The 17,796-nt window shown below is 37.0% G+C and overlaps 1 protein-coding gene across 8 annotated transcripts in view; it reads left to right on the top strand.

The window, feature by feature from the left end:
- The window catches only part of Arhgap6 (Rho GTPase activating protein 6), a 533,690-nt gene that overhangs the window by 361,845 nt on the left and 154,049 nt on the right, over positions 1-17,796 (top strand). The window contains exon 1 of one of the 8 annotated variants that reach the window (XM_087598829.1): positions 1,206-1,309. The gene's annotated coding sequence lies outside the window, so the exon portion shown is untranslated. 8 annotated transcript variants of the gene reach the window in all.

Below are 17,796 nucleotides of genomic sequence, written 5' to 3'. Positions count from 1 at the left end.
ATCACCTCACATAAAAAATCGAAGCATAAAACTGTCACATGGTCCAGTAATCTCATTGGCAGCAAATCCTCAAAAAGAAGCAATTCTCTTAGCTACATGTTTTGAAAACAAGTAATCAGAAAGTGCTTGTATGGGAATGCTAATTTCTGGCTTTTATTGATTATAAGTTAGAAACTGAAAGCAGCCTACATACTCATTAGTGAAATAATGCCTAATCTAAGCACTGTATATTATATAACTTCCACAGAACCACAGACACATTTTGCTAAGTAAAAGAAGCCAGAAATGAAATTTCACTTATTCCATTTATAAGAAATATCCAGAACAAGAAAATTGATATAGACAAAAAGTTAGTGGTTGCTAGGAACTGGAGGCAGAGAGACTGGATGGTTAAAAACTGATTGATAGTATCCAGTATCCATTTTAATATGATAAACTATTCTGCAACTACATAGAAGCAGTGGTTGTATCACAGAAGACTGTGATAGAACTAAATGCCACTGCTTTGTACATCTTAAGATGGTTAGTTTTATGTTAGGTGAATTTGATATATGTGCAATGTATTTTTAAAGTAGGCTTTGGCACTGGCGAGGCTATGAAAATAGAGAAAAATAAGGAAAAAAATCCTTCAAGAGAATTGGACAGGACTACAGAGGCACCCAGAGAGGAGGTAGGCTTTTGAAACTTTCTGGTTAGATGTCTGAATGATGACAGTTTTCTTTGCATGAGTCATAATGATTTCTTAAGTTTCACGTCTCTATTTTTATTCTGCTATCTTACTATGGGTGTCTAGGCAAATTTCTCCACCTTCTTTGTTATTAAATGGAAGTAACAGTGCCACTGTGAAGATATAAATAGTGGACACATATAGAGCACAGAGCCATGTGCCTGATACCAAAAGACCTTTTCATTAATATTTAGAGATTACATAAAGGAACAGGTTTGTTTGGCTTGCAATTTGAGATCATCATCTTCAGAGATGTCAAGAAGGCAAGCATTTCATGACTCACAAGTATCACATTAATCATTAATACATCTGGTAGCTGCTCTGTGGTGCTTAATTTTCATTGTCATCGGGGCTGTATTTAGGATCACCTAGGAGATTGGGGCATACCTCTCAGGATGTCATGTGGGTGCCTCAGAAAAAATTTACATAGAAAAAAGTCCCATCCATCTTGAATGTGACATCATTCCAGGGGTGTGGTATTTAAATGATATAAAAGATGAACATTGAGGAAATGAGCCTAGTGTCAGCATTCATCTCTCTCTATCCTGCTTCGCCAAAATGTGAGCAAGGCACCATGCAGCCGTGAGTACATTTAACACCTACTGCAATGTCTTCCCTACTATAATGGGCTTTACTTCTTTAAACTGAGAGCCAAAGTAAATGTCTCCCACCTTCAGATTGTTTCTTCTCAGATATTTCACGAACAGAGATGAGAGAAGTATCTAATACATCCAATGGGAGTTTCTCTAAAACTCACACATTGGCAAATTGTAGTTGGATACATGTATAGCGTTAATGTAACAAGTTTGAATACAGTAGGGGAATGATGGACTAAAGGTAGTAAACACACTGAGAATGTCAACCAACCTTTTGGGATAAAAACATTCAAATTTACTCTTACTGGTTTTGAAATGTTCACTGCTTGATTGTTAGCTATATTTACTGTGTTGCACAGATCTGTGTAAAACACTGAGGCTCTGATGTTCGACTGTGCAGGTCTCATCCCCCAAACTCACTTTAATCAGAGAGATGGAACATTCTAGGATATGTATAGAACAACAGCTGCTTGCTCAAGAACTTCTAAATAATAGTCATTTTTTTTCTTTTGTTCTCCATCTTTATTAAATTGGGTATTTCTTATTTACTTTTCAAATGTTATTCCCTTTCCCGGTTTCCAGGCCAACATCCCCCAACCCCTCCCCCTCCCCTTCTCTATGGGTGTTCCCCTCCATCCTCCCCCCATTACCACCCTTCTCCCAACAATACCGTTCACTGGGGGTCCAGCCTTGGCAGGACCAAGGGCTTCCCCTTCCATTGGTGCCCTTACTAAGCTATTTATTTCTACCTATGCAGTTGGTGCCCAGGGTCAGTCCATGTATAATCTTTGGGTAGTGGCTTAGTCCCTGGAAGCTCTGGTTGGTTGGCATTGTTGTGCATATGGGGTCTCGAGCCCCTTCAAGCTCTTCCAGTCCTTTCTCTGATTCCTTCAACGGGGGTCCCGTTCTCAGTTCAGTGGTTTGCTGCTGGCATTCGCCTATGTATTTGCTGTATTCTGGCTGTGTCTCTCAGGAGAGACCTACATCCGGCTCCTGTCGGTCTGCACCTCTTTGCTTCATCCATCTTATCTAGTTTGGTGGCTGTATATGTATGGGCCACATGTGGGGCAGGCCCTGAAAGGGTGTTCCTTCAGTCTCTGTTCCAAACTTTGCCTCCCTATTCCCTGCCAAGGGTATTCTTGTTCCCCTGTCATTTCTTATTTGTATAGTTTGTGGTTGAGGTTGTGGGCTGTTATCGTAAAATGATGATCAAGGTGTGCTTGTAAATACACTTTAACAGAAATATATTTCTTAATCAATTTGTTGTAAGGGTATGGATTTTGATGACAGAGATTAGAGTTGGCTAGTTTAATTTAACTAGATCACAGTTACCAAGTTTTCATGTCTTAATTTTATGTAGCTGATGGAAAAACTGACATGAAATTTTCTGGTTTTCTCTCTTATGAGTTATCCTATACTAAACACTTGTTCCCGCTACTAATAATGTTTAGTTATGGAATACTTCAATAAAACATTCAAAATATCAGTAGATTATTACTTCAAGGTGTTCCTCTATAATCTTTATCATTTCATAGAAAGTCAAAAATCACTTCCCATCATCAGCTCCATGAACTTTCCATAATGATTTCATAATTCTGGGGCTCATATGTCCCAGGCTTCTCCGTCTCCATGAAGTTCATTATATAGTAAGGTTTCAGATCTGTTCCCAAGTAGGTGTAATGGTATCAGAAGAATTGTAATGATAATAGAGCTGGTATTTAGAGGGAAAGCTGACTTCTAACAATTGCCTCTTCTAATGAGTCACTGGAATGCCCCTATGATTGTAAAATTATCTTTCATGGTATTAGCTATTTCATAACACCACAAATTTTAAATCTTTACACTTAGTTTTGGAATAATCTATAAATTATAAATTATAATCCAATCTATAAATATGGAAAATAATATTCTTAAGATTGAATACACTGAATATTGAATCAAAGTTAGAATATTATATCCCAATGTCTCTGGTGTTTTTTTTTTAGTAACACTGAAGCAATAATATGCCTCTAGACCAGAGGTTTTTCACCCTGTGGTTTATATTCTCTTTGGAGGTTGAATGATCCATTCATACGGTCACTTATCGGATATCCTTCAAAACATGTATCTGCATTGTGATTTATTGCAGTAGAAACATTACAGTTATGAAGTAGCAATGAAAATAACTTTATGGTTGAGGGGGGACCACAACACGATGGATTGTATTTAAAGTGTATTTAAGGGTTGCAGTATTAGGGACATAGATTCTCACAATTATTTATTGATAAAGAAAATATCATAAAAATTATAAAAATGAACATCTCAGAAATACTGAAGAACAGTAAGGAGAGACTAGAATTTCTATGGGTCAGGCACTTGCATATTAGTAACCCTTGAGTGAAACATTGAGCATCCCTTAGATTTTAGCCAATAAGGCAGAGTACCCTGACTCTTACAAAAGAGTGGTACTCAGACACAAATATCAAGTTGCCTGCTGTTATTTGTTTCTAAGGACTATGCATGCATTCACATAGGACTCATTCTTCATACAAATGAGAGTCATAACAAGCAGATAACTTGCTCCCACATAATGTGGCAAGATTAGAATCTGAGTTCTGATCATTTGTGCATGCCTTTAATCCCAGAACTCAGGAGGCAGAGGCAGATCTTTGAGAGTTCCAGGTTGGGCAAGACTAGATATTAGGGGCCTTTTAAAATAAAAAAAAATAATAAAGAAGAGGAATCTGCTATTCCAGTAGTGCATCTGTAGATGTGCTCCACTCTAGAATTTGGACATTTCTGATATGTTGATTATATATAATGTAAATAAAATTATGACAAGAGACTTGGAGATTTTTTTAAGATTTATTCATTTATTATATATAAGTACACTGTAGCTGTCTTCAGATACACCAGAAGAGGGCATCGGATCTCTTTACAGATGGTTGTGAGCCACCATGTGGTTGCTGGGAATTGAACTCATGACCTCTGGAAGAGCAGTCGGTGCTCTTAACTGCTGAGCCATCTCTCCAGCCCCAAGACTTGGAGAATTATATACAGAGAGAATAGTTTTTTCTTCTCTAACATGAAGTTTTCAATTTTATTTTGTGGTTTAGCAAATCACAAGTAATTTTCACATTGCTAGTTCCTAATAAAAAATTATAACGCAATTTATATTGAATAATGTGGGTTTTTCCTGACATATGATTACCATGTGATTTATGTATTATTTGTGTCAAGCATGTTACCTGAAAACAATGATAATAAATAAAGTGATCTACTATGGCTTTTCTTAATGAAATATTTTAAAAAGTCATATTTGGAAATGATACCATACGTTACTAAGGAGAAATCTATCTAAACTTATCAACTCTTTAAATTTAGAAAAGGCATTTGCAATTTAAGTGTTCATTACCCTGTCATGACTTAGTTTTATGGAAAATGAATGTGTAAATAAATAATTCCTTTATAAAACTCTGTTTTCCTAGTGACTCCTAAGCTATACAGACTATCTTTGTGTTTGACATCAAAGGGAAAAAAAAGAGAGTCAACCGTGTTGCTCTAGATTTAGCTGTATTGATTTGTATGATGGTCTCTTCATAGCATGTCAAGTGATTGCTGTTTTGCAGGAAAGGTGTTACTTTGACTCAATATAAAAGCAATGTATTATGCTTCAACTATCCAGTGTATTTTTTGTTCTGTGAACTGCCAAAAGGAACAAGAAAGAGTGCTTTTAAATTCCACTTGCCATGAAGAAGAAATATCCCTCTGATAAAACATGTTTTTAAATGGATGCTTTTGCTGTACTATTTGGAATTGGATGGTTCATGGCTTCTTGTACATGTTTAACTGGGCACAATTATTTTTAGTATACAAGAAAGCTCTATGTCATCTCTATTGACATTTGGATCCTAATCATTCTTTCCTGTCTTAGGTATTGCAGGAGTATTAGCCATGGTTCTAGTTGTCATAACTCAATGTCAATAACATCCCCTCAAATGTAACAAATGTAAATATCTCTAGGCATCTCTAATCTCCTTACTAGGTGCAAAGTCATCCCTAGTTGAGAACAAATAATCTATCAAGCAAACCATAACTATTTAACAAAAGACTTTGATGTAGAATACATTTCTCTTTTAAAGACACATATTTGAGTTCATTATAATTTCAATTATAAATGTCAAGTAATTTGCAGAAGCCAAAAATCTTTAGATTTCAGATAATTATCTGAAAAGAAGTAAAAACAACACAATGACATTAGTTTTGAAACAGTAATTTCTTTCATTTATTAAAGTAGATATTTTATGATTTGTGCATTCACTTCTATGAAATGTGTTCTTGTGGTATGATAATACAGTTACATTTAGTGATAAATGAATCATCTTTATTAGACAATTATATAAAAGAATGAATAATTGAGAAAATAATAATAGTTTTCATATTTAAATCTGTATTATTTAAGTAAGCTTGCTGCTCCCACTTGACTTGTTCAATAATTAGTCTTAAAATTTTCCAACATTTCTTGGGTAATTTGAATAATTCCTCTTTGTTGTCTGTAAATGCACTGTAATTTTCAGAGTTTTATTATCATTAAACAATGCGGCCACATTTCAAAAGAGACAACAGAGGAATTGTTCCTATTTTCCTGATTTGTAATATTAATATTGTAGCTTTTAAAATTGTCAGTTTTCCCATTCGGAGGTGTACACTTATTAAGGCAGCAGTCCAGATGATATGTTATCTAGATTGTGATTTCTAAGTCAAGCTGAGCTACAGAAAGGAATATTGTTTCAAATAACCAAAATTGTATGTTCGGTCATCTACCTTTTGTTTTCCACATGTTATTTTGTTCTGCTTGCTTAAAAGGCATACTAAGTTGTAAAGGTAACAATCTTAATTATAATTGGGGTTATATCACTATTGTAATTGGTGCCTTCATACTATTACATATCCTTATCAGTTCTCCTCATGAGATGGTTTTTATTGTCTGCTTGCCACAATCAAACATTTGGTAGCAGAGACTCAATAAGAGATTACATAGATTACGTGGCTTAGGCTTGTCTATGAGAGATATTTCTCAATTAGTTACTGGAGGTAGGAAGACCTGCATTGAGTATGGGCAACACTATTTCCTGGGCTGTTTCCTGAATGATGTAAGAATGAAAAAAGTGAGGTCAGTAGTAGTAGGCCTGTATATATGCTGATTCAAGTTCCTGGTTTTGACTTTTAGCAAAAAAGGATTTGTCTGCTAAAATAAACTCTTTTTCCTGTAAATACCTTTTCTGTCAAGGTATTTTACCACAGCAACAGATAAAACACTAGAATACCTCACAAAGAAGTTTTCCAGTTAATTCTTGAGTGTTTAATAGAAAATATCAATATCGATCTAGATAATTCAGATAGCTGATATCATACTTCAAAATTGTGGGGCCTGCTATGCTTAGCAAATTACGCTAACATATTTAAATAGCATGAATAGGTTGCTTTGAAACATCTCATTTATAATGTGTGCAACATCATAGAAAGCAGTGATAGGAATTTAAGGTATAAATCATAAATCACATAAAGAGAGGAATGATGGATTTCAGTGGCCTTCTTGTGTGTTTCTTGCAGTCTGACTTCATACCAGTCTCTTTCCCTCTGTCCTTCAGTATCTTCCTTTTAGTGAGAACTTATAAAAACAGACAACATCGAGTAGAATTAGGTTGACCCTTCTGAAGACTCTTTCCTGTTACTGAAGGAAACCCTGCAAGTCAGTGATGTGTGAAACAAATACTCTTGGTTGCATTTTACTGTATTTTAGAGTACTGAATGGGGACCTTGGGACCTTTTGTATTTTAATTAAAATTTCTTTTTATTCTGCTGTTCTTGAGATGTTCCTGGAACCTAGGACATTTTGTAACTATCATGTCTCCAACGCTATTTCAGTGGTATGTAAGTCATCATACTAATGTATATGTCTTACCATAGCACACAAAATGTGTGATTTCTATTTTTAAAATAAATTTATTTATTTACTTTGCATCACAATTTGTTCTTGTGGTGTCTGTCACCCTTCTGGTTCTTGAAACCTTTTCTCCCTATCCTTCACAGGACTTCCCAAGCTTCTCCTCCTCTTAATGTTTGGCTGTGGGACTCTGCATCAGCTCTCATCAGTTGCTGGATGAGGTCTCTCTGTTGTCTCTGATGACTAGTATGCTTGCCTCTGTTCTCAGCACATCCTCCAGGCATGACAAACTATAGGTCAGATGCTATTTGTCTGGATTGGAGTCCCAATCCTGCCACTTGAAACATTGCTTGGTTACAGAGGATGACTGGTTTAGGGTCCATGTCCCCATTACTAAGAGTTTTTGCTAGTGTCACCCTCATAGATTCTACAGAGTTTCCATTGCACTAGGTTTCTACTCTCTCCCCCATTCTGGTACTCTCTCCCCCTGCCCCGTTCTCAATCCCTCCTGTTCCCATCCCTACCCATCACCAATCCACCATAGAAATCACTTCTCTTTCCCCTTCCCAGGGATATCCTTAAGCCCACCTTGCCTCTTAGCTTGTCTGGATCTATGGATTGTAGCACGGTTATCCTTTACTTACAGCTGATATCCACTTATAAGTCGGTGTATACCAGGTTTGTGTTCTAGGTCTGTGTCACCTCAGTCAGAATGATTTTTTTCTACTTCCATCCATTTGCCAGCAATTTTCATGGTGTCCTTTATTTTACCATCTGAGTAATACTCCACTGTGTAAATAAGCAACATTTTTAATCCATTCTTTAGTTGAGGGTCATCTAGGTTGTTTACGGATTCTGACTGTTATGAATAAAGCTGCTATGAACTTGGGTGTTCTTGGAGTAAGATGGAGTGCCCTTTGTGTTTATGCCCAGGAATGGTACAGCTGGAATCTTAATGTAGACCAATTGCCAGTTTTCTGAGACAAAACTCCATATTGATTTCCAGAGTGGCCGTATACATTTGCATTCCCACCAGTAATGGACAACCAGTGTTCCCCTTGCTCCTCCTCCTCACCAACATGAGCTGTCACTTGAGTTTTCGAGCTTAGCCACACTGATGGTTGTAAGATGAAATTTCAAAGTTGTTTTCATTTTTATTTCCCTGATGGCTAAGGATGTCGAACATTTCTTTACGTGTTTCTCAACATTTGAGATTCCTCTTTTGAGAATTCTCTGTTTATATTTGTACCCCCACTTTAATTGTGTTATTTAGTTTGGTTGATGTCCTAGCCCATACCTTCATCAGGAATCTCCTACCCCACCAGAGGCCAGGCCAGCAGTCTGGTACTTTTCTTTGTGTCTAGCATATAATTGAAAATAAAAGATATTCATTTTGAATTCACTTTTCTATATTTATAATACTTTATATCAGATTTCACTTCTGCAATAAAATTTGTGCCCTACTGAACATTTTCCTGTTGTTTATTCCTCCTCACCATCATCCTCTTCCACCTCATCATTAACTACCTCCTCCTCACCCTTACCTTCCTCCTCACCCTCTTTTCCTCCCTCTCTTCCTCCTCAACCTCCTCCTCTTCAACCTCCTCCTCCTCTCCCTCACTTCTTTAGACACAGACTCACACTTCATCCAGGATTGTCTTGGAAATTACTACGTTGTCAACTGGTCTAAAACTGCCAGTGATCCCAGTGTCTTTTCTTTCCAATGCTTAGTGTTACAGTTTTGAGCCACCACTAATGAAATAAAACTTGTCAGTGCATGGAATCACAGTGCACACTACTCAGTTATCCTATTATTGCTTTACTATAAGTTGCTGTTGGGACACAACTGAAAAAATTATTGATAATATTAGATATACATTTAACACTGAAATCAAATCGAATAAATTTCTACTTAAATGCAGATCTTTTTAGAATGGTGGCAACATATTTTTCTGTTCTGTGAATCTTTAAAGGGAAAGCCTTATCTCAATCTTTGTTGATTATATCATTCATTCAACGTCCATTAGTTAAAATATTTGCACTTAATGCTACTTTTGAATGTTGCTATGAACAAAGAGATCTTATATATAAATTGGAATTATTCCATATTCTCTGTGAATGTAGTGTACATGGTAAAGGACAAAGGAGATATGTTCTTTGATTTGGAAAAACATTCGGTTTTTCTTTCTCCAGTAGAGAATAAGTAATTGTTTTGTTCTGTCTTGTCTTTCTTGTTTTTGTTCTTTTCCTAGCACTTGCTTTTCTGTTCTGATACCATGAAAATAATTTGCACCACAATGGGTTGTGAGAAGTTGTAGTTTGTAATTATTTCAGTAGTACATCTGATCTTCCATGAACACCATGCCCTTGATAGGCACACATTAAATTCTAGTTCCAAGTAGTCTTTTTTTTTCACTCATTTGTAAAAATATCTCTTTGATTTCAGTGCCTACTTTTTGCTTTCTCGAAAAATGACTTCCATTCTTCAAGATTTGAAAAATGTAATATAAAGTTTTCTCCAATTGTACTGTGAAAACTGATCCCTTATAAACCCACCAATAAGCACAGTAGCTTTAATATCTCTCAACATCAATGGCCTCAACTCCCCAATAAAAAGACATAGATTAACAAACTGGATACGCAACGAGGACCCTGCATTCTGCTGCCTACAGGAAACACACCTCAGAGACAAAGACAGACATTACCTCAGAGTGAAAGGCTGGAAAACAATTTTCCAAGCAAATGGTCAGAAGAAGCAAGCTGGAGTAGCCATTCTAATATCAAATAAAATCAATTTTCAACTAAAAGTCATCAAAAAAGATAAGGAAGGACACTTCATATTCATCAAAGGAAAAATCCATCAAGATGAACTCTCAATCCTAAATATCTATGCCCCAAATACAAGGGCACCTACATATGTAAAAGAAACCTTACTAAAGCTCAAAACACACATTGCACCTCACACAATAATAGTAGGAGATTTCAACACCCCACTCTCATCAATGGACAGATCATGGAAACAGAAATTAAACAGAGATGTAGACAGACTAAGAGAAGTCATGAGCCAAATGGACTTAACGGATATTTACAGAACATTCTATCCTAAAGCAAAATGATATACCTTCTTCTCAGCTCCTCATGATACTTTCTCCAAAATTGACCATATAATTGGTCAAAAAACGGGCCTCAACAGGTACAGAAAGATAGAAATAATCCCATGCGTGCTATCGGACCACCATGGCCTAAAACTGGTCTTCAATAACAATCAAGAAAGAATGCCCACATATACTTGGAAATTGAACAATGCTCTACTCAATGATAACCTGGTCAAGGAAGAAATAAAGAAAGAAATTAAAAACTTTTTAGAATTTAATGAAAATAAAGGTACAACATACCCAAACTTGTGGGACACAATGAAAGCTGTGCTAAGAGGAAAACTCATAGCACTGTGTGCCTGCAGAAAGAAACAGGAAAGAGCATATGTCAGCAGCTTGACAGCACACCTAAAAGCTCTAGAACAAAAAGAAGCAAATACACCCAGGAGGAGTAGAAGGCAGGAAATAATCAAACCCAGAGCGGAAATCAACCAAGTAGAAACAAAAAGGACCATAGAAAGAATCAACAGAACCAAAAGTTGGTTCTTTGAGAAAATCAACAAGATAGATAAACCCTTAGCCAGACTAAGGAGAGGACACAGAGAGTGCGTCCAAATTAACAAAATCAGAAATGAAAAGGGAGATATAACAACAGATTCAGAGGAAATTCAAAAAATCATCAGATCTTACTATAAAAACCTATATTCAACAAAACTTGAAAATCTTCAGGAAATGGAAAATTTCCTAGACAGATACCAGGTACCGAAGTTAAATCAGGAACAGATAAACCAGTTAAACAACCCCATAACTCCTAAGGAAATAGAAGCAGTCATTAAAGGTCTCCCAACCAAAAAGAGCCCAGGTCCAGACGGGTTTAGTGCAGAATTCTATCAAACCTTCATAGAAGACCTCATACCAATATTATCCAAACTATTCCACAAAATTGAAACAGATGGATCACTACCGAATACCTTCTACGAAGCCACAATTACTCTTATACCTAAACCACACAAAGACACAACAAAGAAAGAGAACTTCAGACCAATTTCCCTTATGAATATCGACGCAAAAATACTCAACAAACTTCTGGCAAACCGAATCCAAGAGCACATCAAAACAATCATCCACCATGACCAAGTAGGCTTCATCCCAGTCATGCAGGGATGGTTTAATATACGGAAATCCATCAACGTGATCCATTATATAAACAAACTGAAAGAACAAAACCACATGATCATTTCATTAGACGCTGAGAAAGCATTTGACAAAATTCAACACCCCTTCATGATAAAAGTCCTGGAAAGAATAGGAATTCAAGGCCCATACCTGAACATAGTTAAAGCCATATACAGCAAACCAGTTGCTAACATTAAACTAAATGGAGAGAAATTTGAAGCAATCCCACTAAAATCAGGGACTAGACAAGGCTGCCCACTCTCTCCCTCCTTATTCAATATAGTTCTTGAAGTTCTAGCCAGAGCAATAAGACAACAAAAGGAGGTCAAGGGGATACAGATCGGAAAAGAAGAAGTCAAAATATCACTATTTGCAGATGATATGATAGTATATTTAAGTGATCCCAAAAGTTCCACCAGAGAACTACTAAAGCTGATAAACAACTTCAGCAAAGTGGCTGGGTATAAAATTAACTCAAATAAATCAGTTGCCTTCCTCTATACAAAAGAGAAACAAGCCGAGAAAGAAATTAGGGAAACGACACCCTTCATAATAGACCCAAATAATATAAAGTACCTCGGTGTGACTTTAACAAAGCAAGTAAAAGATCTGTACAATAAGAACTTCAAGACACTGAAGAAGGAAATTGAAGAAGACCTCAGAAGATGGAAAGATCTCCCATGCTCCTGGATTGGCAGGATTAATATAGTAAAAATGGCCATTTTACCAAAAGCAATCTACAGATTCAATGCAATCCCCATCAAAATACCAATCCAATTCTTCAAAGAGTTAGACAGAACAATTTGCAAATTCATCTGGAATAACAAAAAACCCAGGATAGCTAAAGCTATCCTCAACAATAAAAGGACTTCATGGGGAATCACTATCCCTGAACTCAAGCAGTAGTACAGAGCAATAGTGGTAAAAACTGCATGGTATTGGTACAGAGACAGACAGATAGACCAATGGAATAGAATTGAAGACCCAGAAATGAACCCACACACCTATGGTCACTTGATTTTTGACAAAGGAGCCAAAACCATCAAATGGAAAAAAGATAGCATTTTCAGCAAATGGTGCTGGTTCAACTGGAGGTCAACATGTAGAAGAATGCAGATCGATCCATGCTTATCACCCTGTACAAAGCTTAAGTCCAAGTGGATCAAGGACCTCCACATCAAACCAGACACACTCAAACTAATAGAAGAAAAACTAGGGAAGCATCTGGAACACATGGGCACTGGAAAAAATTTTCTAAACAAAACACCAATGGCTTACGCTCTAAGATCAAGAATCGACAAATGGGATCTCATAAAACTGCAAAGCTTCTGTAAGGCAAAGAACACTGTGGTTAGGACAAAACGGCAACCAACAGATTGGGAAAAGATCTTTACCAATCCTACAACAGATAGAGGCCTTATATCCAAAATATACAAAGAACTCAAGAAGTTAGACCGCAGGGAAACAAATAACCCTATTAAAAATGGGGTTCAGAGCTAAACAAAGAATTCACAGCTGAGGAATGCCAAATGGCTGAGAAACACCTAAAGAAATGTTCAACATCTTTAGTCATAAAGGAAATGCAAATCAAAACAACCCTGAGATTTCACCTCACACCAGTGATAATGGCTATGATCAAAAACTCAGGGGACAACAGATGCTGGCGAGGATGTGGAGAAAGAGGAACACTCCTCCATTGTTGGTGGGATTGCAAACTGGTACAACCATTCTGGAAATCAGTCTGGAGGTTCCTCAGAAAATTGGACATTGAACTGCCTGAGGATCCAGCTATACCTCTCTTGGGCATATACCCAAAAGATGCCCCAACATATAAAAAAGACACCTGCTCCACTATGTTCATTGCAGCCTTATTTATAATAGCCAGAAGCTGGAAAGAACCCAGATGCCCTTCAACAGAGGAATGGATACAGAAAATGTGGTACATCTACACAATGGAATATTACTCAGCTATCAAAAACAACGTTTTTATGAAATTCGTAGGCAAATGGTTGGAACTGGAAAACATCATCCTGAGTGAGCTAACCCAATCACAGAAAGACATACATGGTATGCACTCATTGATAAGTGGCTATTAGCCCAAATGCTTGAATTACCCTAGATGCCTAGAACAAATGAAACTCAAGACGGATGATCAAAATGTGAATGCTTCACTCCTTCTTTAAATGGGGAACAAGAATACCCTTGGCAGGGAAGAGAGAGGCAAAGATTAAAACAGAGACTGAAGGAACACCCATTCAGAGCCTGCCCCACATGTGGCCCATACATATACAGCAACCCAATTAGACAAGATGGATGAAGCAAAGAAGTGCAGGCCGACAGGAGACGGATGTAGATCGCTCCTGAGAGACACAGCCAGAATACAGCAAATACAGAGGCGAATGCCAGCAGCAAACCACTGAACTGAGAATAGGACCCCCGTTGAAGGAATCAGAGAAAGAACTGGAAGATCTTGAAGGGGCTCGAGACCCCATATGTACAACAATGCTAAGCAACCAGAGCTTCCAGGGACTAAGCCACTACCTAAAGACTATACATGGACTGACCCTGGACTCTGACCTCATAGGTAGCAATGAATATCCTAGTAAGAGCACCAGTGGAAGGAGAAGCCCTGGGTCCTGCTAAGACTGAACCCCCAATGAACTAGACTGGTTGGGGGAGGGCGGCAATGGGGGGAGGGTCGGGAGGGGAACACCCATAAGGAAGGAGGAGGGGGAGGGGGATGTTTGCCCGGATACCGGGAAAGGGAATAACACTCGAAATGTATATAAGAAATACTCAAGTTAATAAAAAAAAAAAAGATACAGGAAAAAAAATACCGAAATAAGTATTTGCCCACAATATGGAGATAAACCAATATTTAGGAAAACTTTTTAAAATTACTTTATATTAATTTTATTCAACTCTTAATTTCCTCAATTGTATCAATCAATAGGCATTTTTCCATCTTATTTGCAAAACTTAGATATGACGATCATCTACTGAACCTGTTAGCTGCGTGGTGCTGTTTCTATTCTAACTAATAGAAATTAAATAAAATTTAAAAGGAAATTCCTTAAAAAAAACATTGATAGCATCCCCTTGTGTTCATGTCTTGTCTCTCACTGATTGGAACTCACTAAGGACTGAGACAGTACAGTCCCCATTCTTTAAATTCTCTCTCTCTCTCTCTCTCTCTCTCTCTCTCTCTCTCTCTCTCCTTTATTTAGGTTAAGGTTGCCATCTGTTGAACAGTGTTCCTTCTACACACTGCACATATGAACCAGCACAATCTTTAAATCAAGTGCTGTCAAACTAACATGAGAAAACAAGACACAGAGCTGTCTCTATAAAGCTTTGTTCTCTGGCCTAAGTCCTCCATACGGGTAATGTGGTTGAAATCTAGAAAAACTAACATTCACATGAAGTGATGCAGCGAATACAGTGCTGTAGACAATGATTGTAGACCCCTAAAGAGCAAAGTTAGAAGACTAACATCTGCTTTTCTGTGTGGTACCCCCACAGCTGTTTAGAGAATCATAAATTGCTCTGTCAAAAGCATGTTTACAAAATGCTAGCCAATTTCAAAATGAAGCTGCCTTTGAGCTGTCCCTGTTTCATGTTAGTGTTTGGAAAATATATCTCAATGTGGTTAAGACATAAACGCATCAACTTAAAAGCAAATGGCAATGAAACCAACTACAATCAAAAGATGGTCCCAAATTTAAGTATTGTCCTGAATGGAAAATACATGGTTACAAGTTTTCATCTTTTTAGCTTTTATTATTAAGAGAAGAGAACTTTCTCTCTCATTTATTTTTAGTTGTGCATTTTATTTTTTTTTTTTACTTATTCACTTTATATCACACACACTGCCCCCTCCTGGTCACTCCCTCCCACAATTCTTCCCTCCATCTCCCTCCTCTGATCAGGTGGGGGACCCCTGAGTTTCCCTCACTCTGCTACTTCAAGTATCTGCAAAGCTAGGTGCATCCTAGAGAGGAGAAAATTCAAAAAGCTACGATATCGATATTGTGTACTATGTAACACTATGGTACATAATAAATAATGCATAAACAATCTGATGGAAGGTAGAAAATTGTAATTAGTGATACAGTTGCAGGTTACATGCTTATACCTGTACCTACAGATAGAATAGGAAATCCTGGGATAGGTTGTGGATTTTAAGCCCCCTAGGGGATTTGGATTCACATTACTATTTGAGAGCCACTTCAACATGAGTGAGTAGATGAACAGATGAATAGGTAAGAGGGTGGGTAAAAGAAGGGATGGTCAGATAAAGGTGTATATTTAGGAACAGTTATATGGATAAATGCATGTGTGAATACAAATAGAGGTATAGGTATGTAACTAGATAGATAATTAGAATTGCTATTGCGGTATTTTCGTCAGGGAGCAAATTATTTTGAACTTATTGTATGGCTAGGTAACACCTATCATTTTCTCTAAGCAATGGCTAGATAAACTGACTGATAAACGGAGAACTTATAAACAGGTTTAGGATGCATTTGTTGACTGCCTTCCAATTAAGGTGATCTAAACTGTGTGGCCATCAATTTTGCTGCCAGGACAGTTTTGTCTCAGTAGCGCTGGACTCATCTCCCTTTACTTTTGTCCCAATCAGTGCTGCTGTTCTGTGTCTGTTCTCTTGGTTGGTAGGTCTGGCCGTTTTTACGACTAGATATACAGGATTCTGAAACTATGTCTTACTGCTTGGTTCATGTTATTTAAACACGATTGTGTTGGTGTCCCCCTCCACGCCGACCTCCCTGCTTTATTTTCATTTTTAAACATGTACAGTTTACTTTCACCTTACCATTCATATAGAGCACTATTTATATGGAATATGAGTGAGCCATCACTAATACATAAGGGAGACACATTTAAATACAGCATGATATAGTTAATCATAAAGTAATAAGTCAATAATTTGGAAGGAAATTTAAAAATTAAAAAAAATTCACTAGGCATTTGATTCTAAGATTAGCACTGGTTGTGATATTGATCATTTTGCTTGCATTGCTCTTACAATAACCAAAGACAGTACAAATTAAGAACTATGAAATGATAAAGACAATAAAAGCAATGGATTGTAATTTTTTATTTTCTCAATTTTCACACTATATTCTGAATTGACTAGTCTACATGTGAGGTTGGCTCTCTTTTCACCAATTTTTACAGTAAAAACAGTATTTTTGACAGTAGTATAATTAAGTGGTGCCTGCCATTTGGGAAGAGAGAGAGCCTGCTGGAAGTAGATGATTGCTATTAAACCACATAGAATTTCCATTTAAGGAGGAGGGACTGTTTAAGCTTTATAGCTTTAAGGAAATGTTTGTCTTTATTTTAACCCAAGATTATGCTAATTTGTCATGCTCAGGAAGTGTTTAGGGGTGGATAATGGCAGTTTCCCTAATATTCAGAGGCATGAGCCTTGAAACTCATTTGAAGGCCTCTTTGTTTCTGAAGATAAACAGTCAGTGGCGTTAGCTTCTTTTTTTTTTTTTCCCTCATACAATTCTGTCTGCCTCTAAGATTCTGAAAACCCAAATAAGCATGGATGCTCAACAATTATCAAATAAAAATGATCTACTTTATTTGGCATCTCTCACATAAAACTTTCCCTATGATGGTCTTCCTTGATTATTTCTTTCTAAGCTAGTAAATGTTTACGAATCCTGAGTTGTGATGGTATACCCTGGATCACTCGGATGCCCTTAGCTGATAACGAAAGAATAAATGAAACTACTTTAATTAGGAATTTAGACCTGTGTGTTATTGAAAACCTGTAACTTACCCCAGAATTTTTCACTTCTTCAAATGCTCTTCTAAATATTGTCTCTAGGCTAGTATCAAGAGAAGGTAAGACAGTTTGAAGAAAACTATGTCAATGTCCAGGTCAGCAATTATGAATTGGGGGGGGGAGTTCTAACATGATGTATCTAGGAAATATTTGGAGATACTTTTCATTCCACAACCAATAGTGATGTAAATGTATTGGTGTCTGCGAACACAGATGCCTGTAAACATTCTACAATGCATTGGATAACACCCAAAAAGAAAGAACCATCAAACTGTTAACATGCATATAACAGTGAGACTGAAGAATACTGGCATAAAGAAAGAAATGTGTCATATTCTGTATCAGTTGTTTGGGTTTAAGGAAACATTTTCTAGAAACCACCAGCCATCACTTCCCTATGGACTGTGGGCTCCAGGTGACAAGAGATATCTGATGGCCTTAAGCCATGGTTTTAG

Source organism: Rattus norvegicus, chromosome X (assembly GCF_021556685.1).
Source record: "Rattus norvegicus strain SHRSP/BbbUtx chromosome X, alternate assembly SHRSP_T2T, whole genome shotgun sequence".
NCBI classification, from domain to species: domain Eukaryota; kingdom Metazoa; phylum Chordata; class Mammalia; order Rodentia; family Muridae; genus Rattus; species Rattus norvegicus.
This window is presented reverse-complemented; position numbering and strand designations above follow the sequence as displayed.